A 22,404-nucleotide genomic window follows, 5' to 3' on the forward strand; every position below is an offset into this window, starting at 1 on the left:
TTCTTTTCTTCCTGTCTTCTTTTTAGTGAAGATGATTTTCTTGGTAGGTTTGTTTTAATGTCTTGCTTTTTATTTTCTGTGTGTTTGTTGTATGTATTTTTATTTGAGTTTATCATGAGGCTTGCAAATAATACCTTATAACTCATTATTTTAAAATGATGAAAACCTCGCACTGATTACATAAACAAACTAACTAGCAAACACTGAAAGAGAAAACTAATAAAAACACTACACTTTAAAAATATGGATTGCTTCACATAATTGCATGTTATTCTTCCACAGGGGCCATGGTAATCATCTCTGTATAATTCTACTTTCACTATATGTGCTGCCAAAGTAAACACGTAACTATTTATGTAAATAAATTAAATTCTGCAATCAAAAGACATAGGGTGGCTGAATGGATTAAATAACAATATACAACAATATAATACCTACAAGAGACTCACTTTAGCCTCAAGGAAACACACATCCTGAAAGTGAAGGGATGGGATAAGATATTCCACACAAATGGCAACCGAAAGAGAGCTGTACTTGTATTAGACAAAACAGACTTTCAGTCAAAACAGATGAAGAAGGTCACTTTATAATGATAAAGAGGTCAATTCATCAAGAGCATATAACTATTGTAAACATGCGTGCATCCAACTTCAGAGCACCTAAATATATAAAGCAAATATTAATAGAACTTAAGGGAGAAGTAGATAGCAACACAATATTAGAGGACTTCAGCACCCCACTGTCAACAATGGATAAGTTATCCACTCGGAAAATCAGCAAGGAAACAACAGACTTGAATAACACAATAGATCAAATGGACCTAACTGACAAGAACAAAACATTACATCCAATAGCAGCAGAGTAAACATTCTTCTCAAGTTTACATGGAACATTCTCCAGGATAGATAATATGTTAGGCCACAAAACAAGTCTTAACAAATTTAAGAAGACTGAAATTATATCAAGTATCTTTTCCAACCGCAATGTTACGAAACTAAAAATCAATAACAGGAAGAACTTTGGAAAATTAAAACATGTGGAAATTAAACATACTCCTGAATAACCAAATTACTTCTTCTGGTCAGAAAAGAAATCAAAAGACAAATGAAAATGGACACACAACACATCAAAACTTATGGAATGCAGCAATAAGCTTTATTCCCTATGGAGTAGATTTACAGTGAAAAATGCCTGCATCAAAAAAAGGAAGGAAGGGAGGGAGGAAGGGAGGGAGGGAAAAGAGGAAGAAAGGAAAGAAGGAAGGAAGAAGAAGGAAGAAAGGAAGGAAGGAAGAAGGCAGGAAGGTGGGAAGGGAGGGAGGGAGGGAAAGAAAAAAGAGAAAGAAGAAAGAAAGAAAGAAAAAATAACCTTGCTTGACACTTCAAGAAACTAGAAAAATAGGGAAAATATAAATCTAAATTTGACAAGAAGAAGGAAGTAAAAATTAGAGCAGAAATAAATGAAACAGAGATTAGAAAAACAATTTAGTCTCCAGGAACACTTGGGCTGGTGGACAGTGAGGGTGTTAATTACAATTTGGATATAAAACCATTTTCCTAGCCCACCTTAGAGAAGACTGTTGCCACACTAGTTGGAATGGTTCCAATAGCCTACCTTGCAAGACACTTCAGATTCAAAGAATTTCCTTTGTAAACACAACAAGGGAGCTGTCACAGTTTTCCATTTAGATCGATAACTTTAAGTTCTTACCATGGAAAATTCAGAGAAGACAGAAGTGGTTCTCTTTGCTTGTGGTTCCTTTAATTCTATCACCAATATGCACCTCAGGTTGTTTGAGCTGGTCAAGGATTACATGAATGGAATAGGAAGATACGAGTTGTCAGAGGCATACTCTCCTGTTGGCGATGCATACGAGAAGAAAGGACTCATTGCTGCCCATCACCAGGTCATCATGGCAGAAGCTGCCACCAAGAATTCCAGATGGGGTGGAATTGATACATAAGAAAGTCTTCAGAAGGAGTGGATAGAGACTGTCAAGGTGCTAAGACACTATCAAAAGAAACGGAAGGCCAGTAACTATAATCCCCAGAAGAACTCACCTACACTAGAAAGGCCTGGATGGAAGAGGAAGTGGACTGCACAAAGGCAAGATTCTGGTCAAAAGGAATCCCCTGAAGCCAAAAATGAAAGGTGCGCCAAAGGTCCATTTGCTTTGTGGGGGTAGATTTATTGGAGTCCTTTGGCATTCCTAATTTGTGGAAGAGTGAAGATATCATGCAAATTGTGACAGATTATGGGCTCATATGTATTACTTGGTATGTATTACAATGGAAAATTCAGATTCAACTGGAAATGAAGCTCAGAAACTTATCTATGAATCTGATGTTGTGGAAACACCAGAGAAACATTGAATGAATGGATGACTGATGACATCTCATTCACAAAAATCTGGAGAGCCCTCAGAAGGGGCCAGAGCATTCACTAGTTGGCACCAGATCTTGTCCAATAATACATTTGTTCAGCTCCAAGAGTGAAGACAGGAAGGTTGGGGTCAGCCTGCTCCTTTGCAGAGAAACACTGCAGAAACTAAGGCATAGGAATTCTACAGCATGATGTTTTGGAATTCCCTTTTGGGGATTTGAAGCAATCTGGGTGTTAATAATCGGGGAAAGAAACTGTGATCCTGTTGCATAAAATAAAGCTTAAAAGTTTAGTAAAAATCAGTAGTAAGTTAAAATCAGGAACTTTTTTTCTTTTCATTAGAAGTTGCCAAGATGAATGTGTATCATAATTTTTTTTTAGAATGTACAAATCTCTTTATCTTTAAAACAAGAGATTAGAAGCACACTAAGAACAGAAGAATTTTCAGTGAAACTAGCTACAAATAAGTAAAAAAGTACATCCTAAATGCTAACACATAAGAAGCAAAGCATGAAAAGCAAAAGTTCATTTAAAATTCTAACTTTGGTAGTGAAGGGAATTAACATTTTACGGATGCCTGATGCTTGGTAATCAGCAGCCAGGGTAGACAAATGAAGGAACTCTTACAGTGGTGATCTTGTAAAATGCACCATTGATAAAACATCTCCAGTTATGCAAATAATGATTGTGAATTTGCATGGCAGACACATTGCACCAATAGTTAGCTTTCTGTGGTACACATCAGAATGGCCGACTAAACTTTGGCAAGACCTATCTGCCTGGAGCTCCACCTTTGGAGGTAGGGAGTGAGGTCCAAACCCTTGTATGTTTAGAAAGGTGTGCAGGTGTTTCTGATGCCCACCAGAGGTAGAGAGCTGCTGCCTTACATGTTATAGACACTCACTTAGCCTTGTTATAAATCATGTTAGAACACTGGCCGTTGCTACCTCTTTTCCTTCAGGAACAGCTTCAGAGACAACGTCATGCTGCCTTGAAATGAGACAACCACAGAGAGCAAGGGGTCTCATTCAAGGAATTTATACGTCTAAATGCTCTCAGTCTTTATTGATAGCTTAATCAAAAGATCTGAGTGGGGCACAGTGGCACACACTCTGTAATCCCATCTACTTGGGAGGCTGTGGCAGGAGGGTCTCCTGAGCCCAGGACTTTGAGACCAGCCTGGGAGAAACAGGGAGAGCTCATCTTAAAAAACAAACAAACAAACAAACAAAAAAACCCCCAAAACTCTGCAGTTTCTGAAGAGCCCTGCCGTTTCTGTTCCAGCCCACTGTGAATTTGCCATTTGTGAATTTAAGCAGAAAAGGGGTCTATTTTCTTATACTTTTTCTCTTCTTGTTCTTTTGTATGAAGTCTAATCAAAAGTACTATTCTCAAATAATTATTCGTAGCTTTACGATAAAAACTGGTTAAAATTTTGTGGAAGTTCTACCAATTGGTGAAACAAAAGACCAAAAATAGCTTTTTATAAAATAGTTTTAGGGTTTGTAAGAATAGTCCTGTGATAGAAACAGGACGGACGTTAAATTCCTAATGAAAATAGAATAATCAGCTTTTTTGTAATTTCTATTTCATACCTACACCACCCCAGATGAAGGGTTTGCAACTGCAGAAGACAAAACATACTTAGAATTGTGCAATTGCATTGTCAGATCTGAATGTACGGTTTAAAAAAGGAAGATGTTAAATAAGGTTAAGCAAATATATGTGCTATAGCTCCCAGCTTATTCTTACTAAAGCCATAGGGTCAACTTTCAAAGACAGGGAAGGGGGAGAGTCTCACACCTGGCAAGTTTCTGTAACCATCTGCTGAGTGAATGAAAGACTGGAATCTCAAATCCTAAAGATGTGAGTCATTTTTTTCCTCCTTCGCTTTTTGGAGTTTAAGAGTTGAAGCAGCCCTGAAAAATAACGATTGAGCAAGATGAAACTATCACAACTGAGCTTTAATTTCTTCTGGGCAACTTCCAGCTCATCTGAAACTTCTCTCATACTGTTATGCCTTCCTGCTGAGAAACACCCAGGCCCTGCTCATCAGTGACACTATTGACTGCAGGACCTCACTGGATCAGGCATGTGCAGACCTTTGCAGGAGACCTGATAATGGTAAAATGGAGCAAAATCGTTATACAAAGAACAAGTTGCTTGGCTTTTTCTCCCAGTTCTGAGGATGCTGCGGATGCTGCCACGTAATAGTATAATTTTGAGTGTCCTCCAGAAGAGAACTTCCCCTTTGAATAATGGAAATAAGAACAATGAACTTCACAGGAGAATAAATATTAACAACTGTTGTGACTTTAAGGAAGAAGAAAATAAGCCATTGTTTATTCCCTACTGTGTCATTTCTAGAATTTGCCTTTGTAATGTGAATTTAGAGAAAATATGTGATGCTGATATTGTGTTTTGTTTGTTTGATGCTGGGGGCTTTGTATACTTCATTCCATATGTTGTGATAATTTGAATGCAACAAACAAACCTGCAGGAAAAGTCCTTTATTGGCGTCTTCAAAAAAATTTTAAAAAATCAACAAAACTGGATTTTTTTTTTGAAGTAAAAAAAATTACCAAAACTTTAGTTAGACTAATCAAGAAAGAAGAGAGAAGCCTCGAATAATGAAACTGAAAATGAAAGAGAAGATATTACAACTGATAGCTCAGAAATACAAGGGATCGTAAGTGACTATTGTGAACAATTTACTCCTAGTTTCTAGAGAGCAAAGTAGCAGTTGTGTCTTTATTAGCTACGACTAAATGTTCAATTACCCCATAGGGTAATATACTTGAAAGAAGGATCATTGTGTGTTAATTGTTCTTGGCCAGAATATCAGGTGATGGAGAATAGTAATATCATCTTAAGGGAGTTGACAGCAGTAAGAAAAAAATATTGACAAATGTTATTAATGTAACATTATAATTTTTGATATTACTACTATTTATAGTTACAATGGATGTCATTTTAAAATGTTTTTATCTCTATACCTGAAGCAGTTTATGTATTTTGGAAAGCAGAATACCATGCTTAGAAGTTGATAATGCAAAGTTAGTCACTTATTAGCTGAGTGACATCTGATGAGTAGGTTAACCTCATTGTGCCTCAGATTTCTCATGTGTAAAGGTGAAAATAATAACAGTGGCTTTATCTATTGGAGATAATGTGAAGTTTTATGGAGTTAATACCAATAAAAATCTTAATAAAAGTTAATACCAATATGCAAGTGTGCCTAGCATATAGTAAATGTTACATATACATTAGTTCTAATTGTTTGCAGAGAGAACGTTAATTAGTCTTCTGGTCTTAGCTCTGTTACTCTCTGATTATGTGTGATCTTGGGCAATATATTCTGATCTCTGAGCAGCCTCCATTTTCTCCTGTAATATGTGCATAATATTTCTTTATAATTTTTTAATGAGAGAATATAAAAGTATATGTTAAAAAAACAAAATTCCACATCATTTAAAAATGAATTTATTGCATAGTATAAAAAGAATATGTGATCTCCAGTTCCATCTATGTGGTTTCATATAACTGGATCTCATTCTTTTCTATGGCTGAATAGTACTCCATCATGTATATACAACACATTTCCCTTATCCACTCATTTGTTGATGGACATTTAGGTTGCTTCCAAATCTTGACTATTGTAAACAGTGCTGCAACAAACATAAGAAAGCAGATATCTCTTTGATATACTGATACTGATTTCCTTTGAGTATATATATGTGTGTGTGTGTGTGTGTGTGTGTGTATACATATATATATATATATATGCCAGCAGTGGGATTGCTAGATTGTATTTATGTTAAGTAAAATAAGCCAGGCACAGAAAGGCAAACACTGCATGTTGTCACTTATTTGTAGGAGCTAAAAGTCAAAAGAATTAAACTCATGGACATAGAGAGTGGAAGGATGATTATCAGAGGCTGGGAAGGGTAGTAGGAGGGTGTGGGGGTGGTGGGAATGGTTAATGAGTACAGAAAAAATAGAAAGCATGAATAAGATCTAGTATTTGACAGCACAACAGGGGGACTATAATCATTAATAACTTAATTGTACATTTTTAAAGAGTGTAATTGGATTGTAAATCAAAGGAAAAATGCTTGAGGGGATGGATGTCGCATTCTCCATGCAGTGCTTATTTCACATGGCACACCTGTATCAAAACATCTCACGTACCCCATAAATATATACATCTACTATGTACCCACAAAAATAAAAAAAATTAAAAAGAATGTGTGAAAAATACAGAGAACAACAACAAAAAGGACCCTTTAACATATAGAGAACAGGCCAAAGATGATACAGTCTTGATTGATAGTTTGAGATAATTTTATTCCTTTCCACCAACCATTTTTTGCTTCCTTCCTTCTTTCTTTCCTCTCTTCCTTCTGCCCTCCCTCCCTTCTTTCTCTCTTTCTTTTTCTCTTCGTCAGTATATTCAATAATTTATCACACATATGCTGAGAAACTATACTTTAACAGGCCCAGTGCTAACTACAAAGCCATTCTCCGCCCGTGGGAGAGTTCAGGTAGAGAGTAAAGAACCAGTCACACTGAACATCCATGGATGAATGTGTAACACAGATTTACCCTTCAGGTTTGACGTTCCACAAACTAGTGACCTCAGGATACTTTAGCTTTGAAAAAACACAAATTTCTAGACCCCACTTTGGAATTTTGAAAATGAGGGAAGGGAATGCTGAGAGAAACAGTCTGTATTTTCTAACATTTCACCAAAGAATTGTGACGCAGCAAGTCCACAGACATTACCCAGTTTGAAAATGTATTAAAATACCTTATAGTTCATTCCAACATAAATATATACTTAATCATTTTGAAAGCTAATTTTATATAAAACAAAAAATAGTGTCATTATTGCTTTCTTAATTTCAGCATGTGGGTATTGTGATATAGGTCTCCTTCATGATTTTCCAAATAGAATGTCATCACTCAAAATGTAGCAATACTAATCACAATAGTAGAAAAAGAAACACATTCCAACACATTCTATACATAGATCGAGAATTTTTGTCCAGTGATATCGATCACCTTGTTCCATAAATCTAAATTTGAGATAAATCCTCTTTTTTCGCTTAGGTGGTTTTGTTTCATTTTTATTCCAAGTATGAATTAGTCTGAACTGTTAATAATGAAAGAAAGAGTTGAAGAAATATAACTTGATTAGCCTAAACTCATTCCAACTATGAAAAAGAGCATGCAGTCAGCCTGTGAGCAATGCTGAGTAACATCATCATTACTAACAAAAATTAACCATTTTTAGATATTCTAATCTTGGGATTCAAGGTCTAAAATATTAAAAAATAAAGGAATAAAACTGTTTTTTAAAAAAATTTTAAGCATTGATGGCTTTTTTTTTTTTTTTTTTTTTTTTTTGAGATGCAGTCTCACTGTGTTTCCCAGGCCGGAGTGTAGTGGCACGATCTTGGCTCACTGCAACCTCTCCCTCCCAGGTTCAAGTGATTCTCCTGCCTCAGCCTCCCAAGTAGCTGGGATTACAGGCACCTGCCACCGCACCTGGCCAATCTTTTTGTAGTTTTAGCAGAGACGAGGTTTCACCATCTTGGCCAGGCTGGTCTCGAAATCCTGGGATTACAGGCGTGAGCCACCGCACCCGGCCACACTGCTGGCTCTCTAATGGCTCAAAGGTCAGTCATTTGCTTATGTAGTGTAAAAATGAGGATTAAATGTTATCTCTTTTAGAACCAGAAAACAGGATTACATTGGAACACAGATTGTTGGAAATGAGGCATTTTTGATGTATCTGTTTAATTCCCTCATTCAACATATGTCTAACCTGTATCTGCAGTGGTAAATGGTCAAGTAACATTGGTAGAAATGGAGCTGTGGTTTGTCTTCCAAATTCAAATCTAGTGATTTCTCTGTTAAATAATATCTAGGCCAACTGGAAATCTACACAATATTTCTAGTCGTGATTATTTTCTACAAGTTTCAGAGCAAGTACCAAAAATGTATAAATATTTACCATTTCTTTTTCATTTCTTGAATACTGAAGCATGTGAGTATCTTGGTCTATTATATTTAGTCAAGAATATCCTTCCACTATTTCTGCATTAAACATTAATGAGTAAATTCCTTTGGAAATTTGGCATTTCTTCCTGAAGTAGAATTAGGAAACGTTTTCTCCTAAAACAACTGGAAACAGCATGGGTTCTATTTACTGCTTCACATCAAAGCCAGGGTTCCAATTCCTTTCTGATTTTGTCTGAACAAGCTCAAATTAGCTACTACATGACTAGCCCAGACAGCCTTTCATAATCAAAATTGGTTGGCAAATGGCAAGAACTTTGGCTAAAACTACATTTTCCTGTGCTGTTATTAATTGTCTGGCTTAGAGGGAACTGAGAGTTGTACACTTGCTCCTTTTCTAACGAAGTTTCTTAAAATCATAAAATGGTAGAGTATACTAGAAGTAGAGTTTACTAGAACAAAAAAAGGCTCTCTGAGGATCAATTTCATCCTGTTTCTGTGGAAATAACTAGATTTTGGCTGCATTTTTCCACAATCTGTGAGATACCAATACTTTTGGAAAAATAAAATAATGAGTTATTAGATTAAAAGATACTAAAAATTAAACCCCGTTTTAGTAAACTCAGCAGAAATAAAATTACTCTGTCAGAATGCTGTGAAAGGTTTTTAAATATTTGCTCTCACTTTCTATACTCATTTAATCTCACGTTAGTAACAAAAATTTTCAAAACTGGCATCATTCTGTGGGTCACATGTTGAATAGTAGTAATACAGTTAGTTTTCCTCATTTAATATATGATGTCTCTGAGACTCCTGAGGACTAATGGCTCTCAAAATCACAGAGATAAAAGCTGGCAGAAATAGGGCTTGATTTCCAATGCATAGGGCAAAGTACTTTGTAGTAGAGAGGGCTGCCTCATCTACTAACTCTTAGTGAAGATGTAATGAGATCTTAGAAGACTTAAATTCAGGCACCTGTGCAAGTCACTGCCAGAGTTCAAATTGTTTTCACTCTTGCATAGATTATAAAACATGTAAGTGTTGGGTTCCTGGATGCTTCTCTCAGAAACTTTGACAGATAAAAAAATTACTTTGAGTATTTTGAATATAAATTTCACACTTCTATTTAAAAATTAGAAGCATTGACCGGGTACAGTGGCTCACGCCTATAATCCCAGCACTTTGGGAGGCCGAGGTGGGCAGATCACCTGAGGTCTTGGGTTCAAGACCAGCCTGACTAACATGGAAAAACCCTGTCTCTATTGAAAATACAAAATTAGCCAGGCGTGATGGCACATGCCTGTAATCCCAGCTACTTGGGAGGCTGAGGCAGGAGAATCCCTTGAACCTGGGAGGCGGAGGTTGCATTCCATCATGCCGTTGCATTCCATCCTGGGCAACAGGAGCAAAACTCCATCTCAAAACAAACAAGCAAATAAATAAATAAAACTAGAAGCATTAACTTTGTTAAATAATTACCTTGGATGGCTGTATAATCATTTTAAAATTTGACTTTACTTGGGGATTCAAAGCACAGCAAGTCCATGTGATTTATGCATTTCTTTCTTTTTTCTTTCTTTCTTTTTTTTTTTTTTTTTGAGATGGAGTCTCTGTTGCCCAGGCTGGAGTGCAGTGGCACAATCTTGGCTCACTGCAAACTCTGCCTCATGGGTTCAAGAGATTTTTCTGCTTCAGTCTAGAACACACCACCATGCCCGGCTGATTTTTGTATTTTTTGTAGAGACAGGGTTTTGCCATGTTGGCCAGGCTGGTCTTGAACTCCTGACCTCAGGTGACCCACCCACCTTGGCCTCCTAAAGTGCTAGGATTATAGGCATGAGCAACTGTGCCCATCACTTTCTCTTAAAGAAAATTTCTGGATACAGACTGATATTCAAACTGACAGCATTAGTTTTGCCTTTCTAATTAAATCTTCCCTGGGAAATAGACTAACTGACACTGTTGATTTTTATAAATGTCATTAAATACTCAGAAGATTTTTGAAAAATGAAACAGCTCCACAGATAAGTCTGCATGCTGAAAATCTCTAAACTCTTAGATTACCCAGTCAAGCTCTAGTTCTCATCTTGATCTGCATGTTACTGATTGTTAAATTAGAAGAATTAAGTTAATAATATTATATACATTCCAACATATACTTATAAAAGCACACATACTGTATTTAGTCAGTTTCTAAATTAGCAATATGTTGATATATTAATGAGCTAAATGTTAGTTTTCGAGTAGTGTATTTCTAACTTACCTTGTAATTTCCCATAGGAAAAAAATTCTATAAATAATTTCAAAGTACCCATGCTATTATAAATAGACATATTTCATATATATGATACCTGAACTGTAACACATAGAGCATGACAGCAATTAGCAGCATGCTTAGCGTTGTGTTAATTTTTACGATGTGCACAGAACTCCAGGAAAGCGACAGTAAGCCTAACTCATTCTTAATTGAACCAAGGACTACTTTACCCCAATGGCCAATACCTTTCTGTTAAAGTAGAATGAATTCTCTTTTAGTTCTATAACAATGACAACTCCTATCACTTTGAAGACTGTAGAGGGCAAACAGATGGACATCTTAGGCACACTAGGCCTTGGACCAATTAGTTGTAGTCATTTAGTAATTATTCAAAGGCCTGTTAATCCCAAAGTCTGTGCTCTTGTCACTAGAAACACCAGAAAAACAATTTTTTATAGTTGAGTTGATAAGGAATAATTTCAATCATTTATCTTCTTTCAGTAATTTCAAATACACAGTAGTCAATAAGAAGTATAATAAATAGTGGCCCATTGGGAAAAGTCAAGATAGTGGACACTAAGAACCTGATCAAGAGTTTAAAGAAACCAACAAATGTAGAATCAAAAACTTCCATAAAACATTTTAGTCGATTAGCCTATTTCATTGATTTTGCAAGGACTTTATTATTGTTGCCTCTCCTGCAATATAAGAAAGGGTCTATAGAATGGCATCAACTTTTCAGCCGACCAATGAAGATTTACCATAGAGCTAATGAAAGTAAATTTCTCCAGACTCTTCCTAAGGCCTGGGAGGATTTCTTTTGCAACCATGTGATCTTATGTTGTTATCAAGCTTACAAAATATTCTTATCATTTCAACGTCCTTTTTGTTACTCTTCTATTAATGAGGTGGGGCCTTGGAGTGGCCATAGGGAAAACAAGTTGGGAACACACTTAGTTTGTGTTCACTGCAATATGTTTATGTGGCTTGAATTTACCGAAGATAAAAGTATTTGAGTGCTATACACAAGTAGCAATGAGCATGCAGATCTAGCACACAGAAATTTGTCTCTACTATGATCGCCACTAAAAGGAATCAGGGCTTTTTGGACTTATGGATGGCACCAGGGTTGAGGCAGATATAAAGTAAGCATGCTGAACAACTTGTTCAACAAGAACATAAACAGGTACAAAGACTCAGGAGCCAGTTTAAAGGGGCTCCCAATGGCCATGCATGAGACAATTTAATGACTGAAAAATTAAATACAGTAATGTATTATAAATCATTGAATGAATAGAAATTTATGAATCCACATGGTAATGAATAAACTAGTAAGTAACTAGAGGAAAAAAAGCACACACAATAATAAAGCAAATGAATTAAAATATTAGCTATAGGTAAATCTGGGTAAGGGTCTATGCAGTTATTCTTTTATTGTGTTTATTTTTAGAAACTTTCTGTAAGTTTGAGGCTATTTTTAAATTAAAAGTTGTTTTTTTAAGTAAGTTATTACTAATCTGGGCAGGAATGATTTTCAGGAATATGCCTATGGCCACTGTGTCCACTCATCCAGCAAAGTAGCTTCAAGATGCAGAGCCAGAGGTCATAGTGTAATAAGAATGAATCCTGTGTGACCCAGCACACAAAATATAGGCTAATGGAAAGAAAAACATGGTTTCAAATGCATTGATTTGGAAGATAATGTGCAGGAAATTTTTTGAACTATCAAATGTAACAACTGACATTTAATTTCTTATTAGCTCCTAATCCATAGGAAGATCTCTCCTTATGGAAATACAATTGGTATTGCAGAGTATGCAATTATAAACATAATCTTTGTTTCAAAATTTGGGTAGAAACTATGCAAAATAGAATGTATTTTGATATCTGTGTTTGGTGGGGTCAAACGCAAAGTAATGCTGTAATAGTACATCTGTGAGGGAGTATTTATATTTTATATATCCCAACATATGGGATCATCTCTGCACATATCTGCTTTTACGTTGCCCTGACAATTCTGAAGCTTTCAGATAAAACAGCATGCAAAATTGCTTTTGACACAGTGAAATGGTCTGAAGAAAAAGTGTTTCTACATTTTCTATCAATGATTCAATTCATGTAATATAGTTATTACTTGATCATATAATTAGGTAACCCAATACACCATGTCAGACAATTTCAAAAGCATTTGAATTGCTTTTGTCTATGACATATTGAATAGTGAGTTATAAAGTTGAAAGAAACTCTTTTAAACTCAATAATGAAAAAACTTTGCTCAATCATGCTAGAGCAAATATTGAATTATCCTTATAGTGCATGTAGAATACAATACCAAACATTATTGTCTTATGAAGAGAGTCAAACTGTATGGAACCAAAAGTATAGAAAAAAAGATTATAGAGGTATATCAGATAGTTAAGTAATAAGAAATCTTATGTAATTTTCTGGATTTTTTTTTTTTTACATTTGTGGTGTTTGTCGGCTTTAAAAAAGTTGGCCAGGCATGATAATCCTAGCACTTTAGGAGGCTGGAGTTGGAAGGTCACTTGAATACCGGAGTTTGATGACAGCCTGGGCAATGTAGTAAACTTATCTACAAAAAATAAATAAAATTATCTGGATATGGTGGTGTACATCTGTAGTCCAAGCTATTTGGGAGGCTGAGGTGGGAGGATTGCTTGAGCTTGGGAGTTTGAGGCTATTGGAAGCCAAGATTGCACCACTATACCCTAGCCTAGGTGACAGAAAGAGGCTCTATCTCAAAATAAATAAATAAATATTTGGTAACTAGCAATTATTTCCTGATTCTAATAAATATTATTGTTTTCCTCTATCAGCAGTCATATCTAATTGTTACTCTTTTGGTAATATTGACAGTCATTAATGATCAATGCCAAGGTCCTTTTATTTATTAGAGGGTGCAAAATTGAAAGATTTTAATTCTATTATGCCTTAATATTTACAAATACTTCCATGAAGAAAAATTTCCCTCTAGCTATGGTTATGCAATAGTATACTTTTCAAAGGAAAGTATGAGGGGCAATGAAGCCCGTTTCATAATGATAAAGGGTTCAGTTAATCAAGAGGACATAACAATGCTACTAATTTATACACTTAACAGAGTTTCAAAAAGAAAGTAACTAAAAAATACTGATATAAATGCAAGTAGAAATAGACAAACTCACAATTAGCTGCAAATTTTAATAACCCTCTCAATAATTGATCAAACAAGTAGACAGAAAATCAGTGACTCTACCAAAGACTTGAACAATTGTAATAACCAACTTGAACTAACTGACGTTTCTATAACGCTGTACTTAATGAGGACAGAATGCACATTTATAAGTGTACACAGAAAATTTACCAAAGATATACCATATTCTATGCCATAAAACAAGTCTCAATAAATTTTAAAGGACTTAATCATACAATGTATCTGACCACGGTGGACTTAAATTAGATATTAATCAGTGACAGATACTTGAAAAAATCCTTCATGTTTGGAAACTAAATGATACACTTCTGAATAGGCTATGAGTCAGAAGAAATTTCAAAAGGTAAATGAGAAAGTATTTTGTGGCCGTCTGGTTACTTCCGACTTTTTGGCTCCTGGGGACCAGTCAGTGATGTACGTGGGGGTCACCAAGGCTATAATGGCCAGGCTTGGACTTGGAGGCCTGACACCCTTATAGCATCTTTATCTTCTTTCTTTAGCATGTCAAGTATCTTAGTTCTCAAGAAAAATAAATATATGTAATTGGAATGTCACATCATTATACCTTTGTTTTATTCCATATTATACATTGTACTGTCTCAGAAAGCCATACCAACACTATCACTGATATTATGATAATTGAAATACTAAAAAAATTTAGTATGTTATTTCTTTATCTCTTCTAGGTAATGCAGTAAATTTGTTCTCTCCTTGGAAAAATTAAAACACCCAAATTTTTCTGACCTTAAGTAAAATGTAAGGTTTAAGCTGACACTCATGTGGTATAAGAAAGATAATAGACTTTGTAATTAGACACACTGTGTTTGAATTCCTGCACTACCACTTCTAAGTTTTTGCATTTCAGCAAGATCATTTATCTCTTGAAACTCTGTTTTCTTCATCTGTGGAATGGAGATAATCTCTACATTTCATAACTAACTGTTAAGTTTTTTTTTTTTTTTTTGAGATGGAGTCTCACTCTGTTGCCCAGGCTGGAGTGCAGTGGTGTGATCTTGGCTCACTGCAACCTCTGCTTCCTGGATTCAAGTGATTCTCCTGCCTCAGCCTCCTGGGTAGCTGTGACTACAGGCGCCTGCCACCACGTCCATCTAAGTTTTGTATTTTTAGTAGAGATGGGGTTTCCCCATATTGGCCAGGCTGGTCTCGAACTCCTGACCTTGATGTGATCCACCCACCTCAGCTTCCCAAAGTGCTGGGATTACAGGCATGAGTCACCTTGCCCAGCCCATAACTGTTAAGTATTAACATGTGTATATTATACTTAAAGTGCCTAGCATATGGTAAGCACTCAATAAATAAAAGTTATTGTATCTGAAGGAAATATAAACATAGAAGTGATGGCCCTAGATCACTCTGGATATGTTACTTAGAAGTATCTTTCACATCCCTACTCTGCAATATGGCTATAAATGTATACAGGAATGACTCAGGTGAACATTTATTTTTCTTAGTATATGTTGGCACACATGATTATATCAGAAACCCTGAAAACTTTCACATACATTTATTCTCTAAATGCTGTCAGTGAATCAGTAAGGTATTAATATTTTCTTTTACATATGAAGAAATTAGCTCAGAGTTAAAGTGGCTTTGAGGCCACACACCCTATGAGTAGTGACCAACATCATGACTTTGGAATTATAACTCAGTGCTGTTTATTGTCTCCGACACATGCAGCTCTAGATTGCAATGAAGCATGTATGTAACCAAGGCATTACACAGATGAAGCAGTGCAAATGGTAGGAGCCTGTCTGATTTCCCTTTAGAAGTTCTAGTACTACTGCTCTCTTCCTGTTTATTTTCTCCAGAGCACACATTCTGAGGCCAAGACAATGTGTTTACTGAGGGAATTTATTGGGGACACATTCGGGAACATTTCAATAGAGAGGTTTGGCCAAGAGGTGCTGGTGTATTTTCCATGTGATACATTTTTCAGCTGAAGATGTAGTTGGAGGATTATCTCCAAGCAGTTGCTGCTTGTTAAACTGTTTCATTTTCTTCATTTGAAAGGCTTGTGGAATTAAGTTGTGATCCACTTGTAGTGGAAAACAGAGTAGAGGAAAACAAACCACTAGAAATGGGATACAGACTAGAGAAAAACACACTTTATTGTCTTAGTCAAGGATGCCATTGGCTGGAAGAAGACTTAAATGAGTTGCTGTCTGCCAGACCACAGCATGTGGCAGACAAATAGAAAACAATGAGGTCATGCAGAAGTAGCTTATTATCCCTGAACACAAAAATAGAAGCCTGACAAGCCAGCTTGGTGTTAAAAAGCACCGGACTGGCAGTCAAGACACGTGGGTTCCAGTCCTCATGTTAGTGGCAACTTGATGTATGGTTTTAGTCAATTCCTCCTGTTTTGGGCCTCAGTTTCCCTTCTTATGAAGAAATAATGAAGGAATAAGGTTAGATAATACCTATGGCCTTTCCTAGTGTGGCAGTCAATCAATACATATTTATTTAGCACCCACTATGTGCCAGGCATTATATTATATCCTGCGAAAACATGAGTAAACAAAACAGACTTCATGCCTGCCTTCATTTCAACATGAAGAAATAGCCAACAAATTGATTTATTGGGCCTTCATAGGGCCTCAGTTATCATCTGAGGAGTAAGAACACTCCAGGAGTTATTTTGCTATGCCTGAAAGGGGATATATATTTGTATTAAAATTGCAACTTTACTGCCATTCTCTACCTTATGCTCTCATTACTTCTTGCTGGAATGGTAACAGTCACCTCTTCACCAGTCTCCTTGTTCCCATTGTCAGTCTTCATGTAACCATGCAAATTGCTATCAGAAATTGCTATCAGTGTTTCCGGAAACTGTCAATATCATTCTCCTTTTCAAAAATCTTATTTTCCCTGGGACACACAAAAGTACGTACAAATTTCTTAAGATGAAATTCAAAGGCTTTCGTGGTCAGCCTGAAATTCCCTCTCTTATTTTCATCCATTACATGTATACCTGTATTAGTCTATGCTTTGATGTTGTTGTTGTTCTTTCTTTTGAGACAGAGTCTTGCTCTGTTGCCCAGGCTGGAGTACAGTAGTGTGATCTTGGCTCACTGCAGTCTCCAGCTCCTGGATTCAAGAGATTCTTGTGTGTCACCTTTCTGAGTACCTAAGATTGCAGGTGAATACCATCACGTCAGGCTAATTTTTGCATTTTTAGTAGAAATGAAGTTTTGCCATGTTGGCCAGGCTAGTCTCAAACTCCTGGTCTGAAGCGATCTGCCCTCCTCAGCCTCCCAAGGTGCTGGGATTACAGGTGTGAGCCACCACACCCAGCCTAGTTTATGTTTTAAAGGAGGCAGGCTACTTATCTCAATAGCTATAATCCATATCACAGTCTGAGTTGCCAGTGTCCATTTCTGTCTCTACACCAAGAGCTCTTGGAGAACAGAGTTGGCTTCTTATATATCTCTGAGTCCTGGTGTGTAAACCTGCACTTGGTGGCACAGTAGGCACTCTAAGTATTTGTGGAATTGATTGATTGCCCTTTTAGCAGGATCTCTACCTACCTGTTTTGTCTCTCACACTACAAGATCTCAATAAATAACTGCTGATTGCTGTCTGAAATAGTGCTACTGGGAGTTATGACTTTGAACTGCTAGCATTGGCTTTACCTAGGAACTTGTTAAAAATGCAGATTCTTGAGACTTGATCTAAGATTTTCTTTTCTTTTCTTTTCTTTTCTTTTTTTATGGCAGGGTCTTGCTCTGTCACTCAGGCTGGAGAACTGGAGTGCAGTGGTGCCATCACAGCTCACTGTAACCTCAACCCCCAGGCTCAAGCAATCCTCCTGCCTCAGCCTCCCAGGTAGCAAGGACTACCAGATGCACACCACAACACTCAGCTAATTATTTTATTATTTTACTTTTGAGATGGAGTTTCGCTTTTGTTGCCCAGGCTGGAATGCAATGGTCTGGTTATGACTCACTGCAACGCCCACCTCCCAGGTTCAAGTGATTCTCCTGCCTCAGCCTCCTGAGTAGCTGGGATTACAGGCATGTACCACCACACTCAGCTAATTTTGTATTTTTAGTAGAGACAGGGTTTCACCATGTTGGTCAGGTTGGTGTTGAACTTGTGACCTCAGGTGATCCACCTACCTCAGTCTCCCAAAGTGCTGGGATTACAGGAGTGAACCACCATGCCCAGCCTAATTATTTTATTTTTTATAGAGATAGGGGTCTAGCTATGTTGCCCAGGATGCCAGGTATCTTCGAGAGTGGGAACTAGGAAATCTCCAAAATTCTCCAGAATTCTTATGCATGCTAAAGTTTGAGAAGCTCATTTCTAAACCATTACCAGGAACTAACTTATAGATTCTGGGAAGATGCTGATTCATATCTTAATTAATAAAAATGTGGTTATTTAACCAGTGCCAAAATACCAAGGCTGGGGATTCCACTAGTTGGTAGAATCTTAAGACATAGCCAAGATGCAGCCTGAGTATCGGCAAAGGTGGGGCCAAAGCCAATAATTTGTTTAGAGTTGCTTATGACAGCTCCAACTGTAGTGTTCTGCTCCACTCCCAATGAAAAATAGCAAAAATGAACACTTGCTAAGTTCACACAATATAATGAAACTCCCCTGTAGTATAGTACTGATGTGTGTGTTAGACAAGGGCTAGGGAGGTGTTAATACGTTAAGCCTCACAAAAAATATAATTTTAATTTATAGGGACCTTCATAATATCAACCCTTTATTCACTAATTATATAATTTATATTTTCACTAATATTTATTGAGAGTCAGTGGTGTGTAATTTTTATGCCAACTATTGTGGAGTTACACAAATAAGTAAAAGGCACAGTATTCACAGTTAAATTTCTGACAGTATAATGGAGGTAACACACAATGAATACGCCATTTTAAAACAATGCCATTTGTGTTAACTCGGAGTAAATATCAGCTGTCAACCAGCCCAGCAGATGAACACTCACCCAGTTTAGAGGGCTCAGAGAGGCTTCCTGGAAAAATCAGTATGTTAACTGAGGCCAGTACATCAGTAGGACTTATTTAGGGGATTGGTTCAAGGAGAAGAAATGAAGTGGGGAATAGGGTAAAAGGATGTTGCAAGTAAGAGATATTACATTTATATAAGCCAGGAAACAGGGTGAGAATAGCAACAAGGTGCCTTCATGGGATTGTAGGATGGAACACAGAGTACAAAACGGAGTGAAGAGAAATGAGGGTGGTGAGATACAGGGCCAAATTGTGAAAGTCTCCGAAACCACAATAAAGTCTTCTAAACCATATTCGTCCTGAAGAAGGAATGAAGGAGATTAGAGTGGGTGGATGGCAATCAGCCGAAAAGAACGGAAAGGTTTTAAAGCAGTGAAATAGCTACAGTCTATTTCTGCGCTAGAAATAGTCTGGCGGCAACGTGTGTAACGTTGGAATGGGACAAGACTGCAGGCAGGGAGGCCACGTAGAAGCATGTTGACTTGAACGAAGTTGCAATGGAGACGGAAGAGAGGTGGACTCAAGAGGGTAATTACTGAGAAGCAACAGGCTTGATGGTATACTGGTTGTGGAATGGGAAAACTAATCTAAGGTGGTACCTAGGTTCAGCCTTGGGTAAAACAGAGCGTATGGGTTCACTGAGATAGGGAATTCAAGAGCTGTAGCGCAGCGGGGAGCCAGGGCTGGAGGGAACGGAAGTTTTGAGACGGTGGTGATGAAGTGACCTGCTTTAACCCCAGAGTGAGAGCACTTTTGAAAGCTGTAAGCCTGTTGCTCTTCAAAAGCACACTGTGTGCCGTGTGCGGTGGCTCACGCCTATAATACTAGCATTTTGGGAGGCTGAGGTAGGCAGAACACTTGAGGTCAGGAGTTCAAAAGCAACCTGGCCAATATGGTGAAACCCCATCTCTACTAAAAATACAAAAAAATTAGCCGTACGTGGTAGCCGGTGCCTGTAATCCCAGCTACTTGGGAGGCTGAGGCAGGAGAATCACTTGAACGTGGGAGGCAGAAGTTGCAGTGAGCCAAGATTGCGCCACTGCACTCCAGCCTGGGCGACAGGGTGAGACTCTGTCTCAAAAACAAAACAAAACAAACAAACAAGAAAAAGCACACTGTGAGACTACCAGTTCTCCTCTGAATTTCCTCATGATATTTCTGAATGAATATGCTCCATCGCACAGCACAAGGGCGTGCTAGGCACTCTGGATTGGCTTAGCAATAATATCGCTTTTTGTCCCACTATCCAGTTCAGTGAGCCAAAGAAAAGATCTAAGACCGAAGACTTTGCTCTTGTGTTGCTCTATAATCTGCATTTTAATTTTTTAGTTTGTGAAGTGGGACAAATATTAACTTATTTTTCACAGCTGACCTAAAAACTTTTTAGTTAAAATAAATTAAAAATATAAAACATCAAATTCAACTTTTATATTTTAATATTTATTTTATATTTTTCATATAAAATATAAAAAATGAATTTGATTATAAATGCCTAACAGCAAACTTGCACAACTTATTTTTTTAAAAAATCCTAATCTACAAAACTTAATCATTCTGTAACAGTTTTGAAGCGACAAGCCCTGAATTTTACTTATTGTTTGTTTGTTGTGTAGTTATATTTTTTGATATAGGATCTTGCCCTATCATCCGGGCTGGAGTGCAGTGGTGCAATCACAACTCACTACAGCCTCGAGCTCCTAGGCTTAAGCATCCCTCCTACCTCAGCTTCCCAAGCAGCTGGGTCTATAGGCACATGACATGCCATCTAGCTAATTAAAAAAAAAAATGTAGAGATTCAGTCTTGCTCTGTTGCCCAGGTTGGTCTCAAACTCCTGGGCTCAAGCAATCCTCCTATCTCGGCCTCTCAAAGTGTTAGCATTACAGGTGTGTTGGGATGGTAAACACACAATTTACAAAAATTCAGGGGCTGGGCACTGTGGCCGGCCCCTGAATTTTTGTAAATTGTGTGTTTACCATCCCATCCCAAACTCAGGGAGAATATAATATTTCTTCTACGTATTTAAAAGCAGGTAATATGTTAACCTAAGAAGTCTTTGCTTTGGGATTAGAAACGCAAAACACTTTTCATACATTGCTGCTGCGTATCTAAGCTTTTGGCCACTGGTTCTATATAACTCTTCTGTTTCATATTCTGTTGTTCTACTTTGATTTGAAGATGATGTATTGGAGGAAAAAAGAAATCCCATGATTTGTTTCAGAGAGTTGAAACTTGAGTCCTGGTTTTGTTATTGCCTAGCTGGGTGACCCCTGGGCAAGCTTCTGTGTTGTTTATACCTCAACTACTTCATCTGGGCCTATAAAAGTGTTCCCTTCAGACACTCTTGATTCATAATTACTTTCTCAGGATCATCACTGGCATTCAGCTTTGTCCTGTGCTACATCAGTGCAACCTCCTCAGTCTCACATTTTTGTCCTAGTAACATCTCTGCTTTTCTTGACTGCTTTTTCCTCCGCCCCCTCATGCACACACAGGCTGTTTGGTTGGATAATTGCAAGTAAAAATGGTAAATTCTGGAAAATCCTAAGATATTTCTAAATTGAACCTAATTTATTTTCCTCTTTCTGTACCCTAGAAATATTATTACATCTGCTAAATAACTTTCTGGAGCCCAACTTCAAATCAAGCATCTTGGAAACAGCAGAAATATTTAAACTGCTTCTGAATTAGTTGTGAAAATAAAAAGACCTAATATATAGGTATTTATAAAGGCTTTATTGATACTGCCAGTTGCTATAGAGTTTCCCAAATATATTGGCTCTTGCTTCAGTATAAAGCAATGAATAGTGATAATTTACAATGAGATGAATTGACTACTAAATTTATTAAATTCAGCAGGAACGTCTCCCTCTGGATTTAAGACCTACTACCATGCAGCTCAAACTCTCTCATTAGTTCCATCTTCCATTAAACCCCAAGGCCCCGTCAGATAGTATGGATTATGTGCTTCATTTGAATATGACTTTGCATTCACATTTCATATCTATACTGATTTTGATTCTTTGACTTGGTGGAATAATAGCCTGGTTATTAATAAGAGTCTACCTTTGCACAGTCATCTCCATGGTCTTTACAATAGCTAATTCCCATTTTGCAAAAGAAAAGAAATAAAAATTCAGGAAAGAATGCCACATTGCTAGAAAGTTACAGATATGAGATTAAAAACTAGGTTTCAAAGCTTCACCATGGCCATATTGCCTCTCCTGGTATGACTGAAATTCAAAGAAAAGTACTTTTAATAAATGCAGTCATATATTATGTTGTTTAATAAATTATATATTAACAAATGTATATATATTCTGACCCAATATGTCAATAGTGCTGAGGTTGAGAAATATTGGTCTACAGTGAAGTCACAGCAAACTTTTGAACTAGCATTCTAAGCACTGGTCTTTGAAATTGCTAGCAATACTATGTAATTTGCTGATGAAAGAAAGGGCTGACTTACTTCACAAAGTGCTTTAATTGCTCCAAATTTTAGTAGAATTGTGACAAATTTGCTGGTGAGATT

The 22,404-nt window shown here is 37.0% G+C and overlaps 1 non-coding gene and 1 pseudogene across 1 annotated transcript; one reads left to right on the plus strand and one right to left on the minus strand.

Moving 5' to 3' along the window:
- Positions 1-237: 237 nt before the first annotated feature.
- Positions 238-344, minus strand: LOC135270904 (U6 spliceosomal RNA). Its single transcript, XR_010339058.1, has one exon. It is a non-coding gene; the product is annotated as a U6 spliceosomal RNA (small nuclear RNA).
- Positions 345-1,711: 1,367 nt separating this feature from the next.
- LOC105714857 (nicotinamide/nicotinic acid mononucleotide adenylyltransferase 1-like) lies at positions 1,712-2,558 on the plus strand (annotated as a pseudogene).
- Positions 2,559-22,404: the final 19,846 nt, after the last annotated feature.

This window comes from Aotus nancymaae, unplaced genomic scaffold (genome assembly GCF_030222135.1).
Source record: "Aotus nancymaae isolate 86718 unplaced genomic scaffold, 86718_ANA_hifiasm-v0.15.2.pri h1tg000067l, whole genome shotgun sequence".
Lineage (NCBI taxonomy): Eukaryota > Metazoa > Chordata > Mammalia > Primates > Aotidae > Aotus > Aotus nancymaae.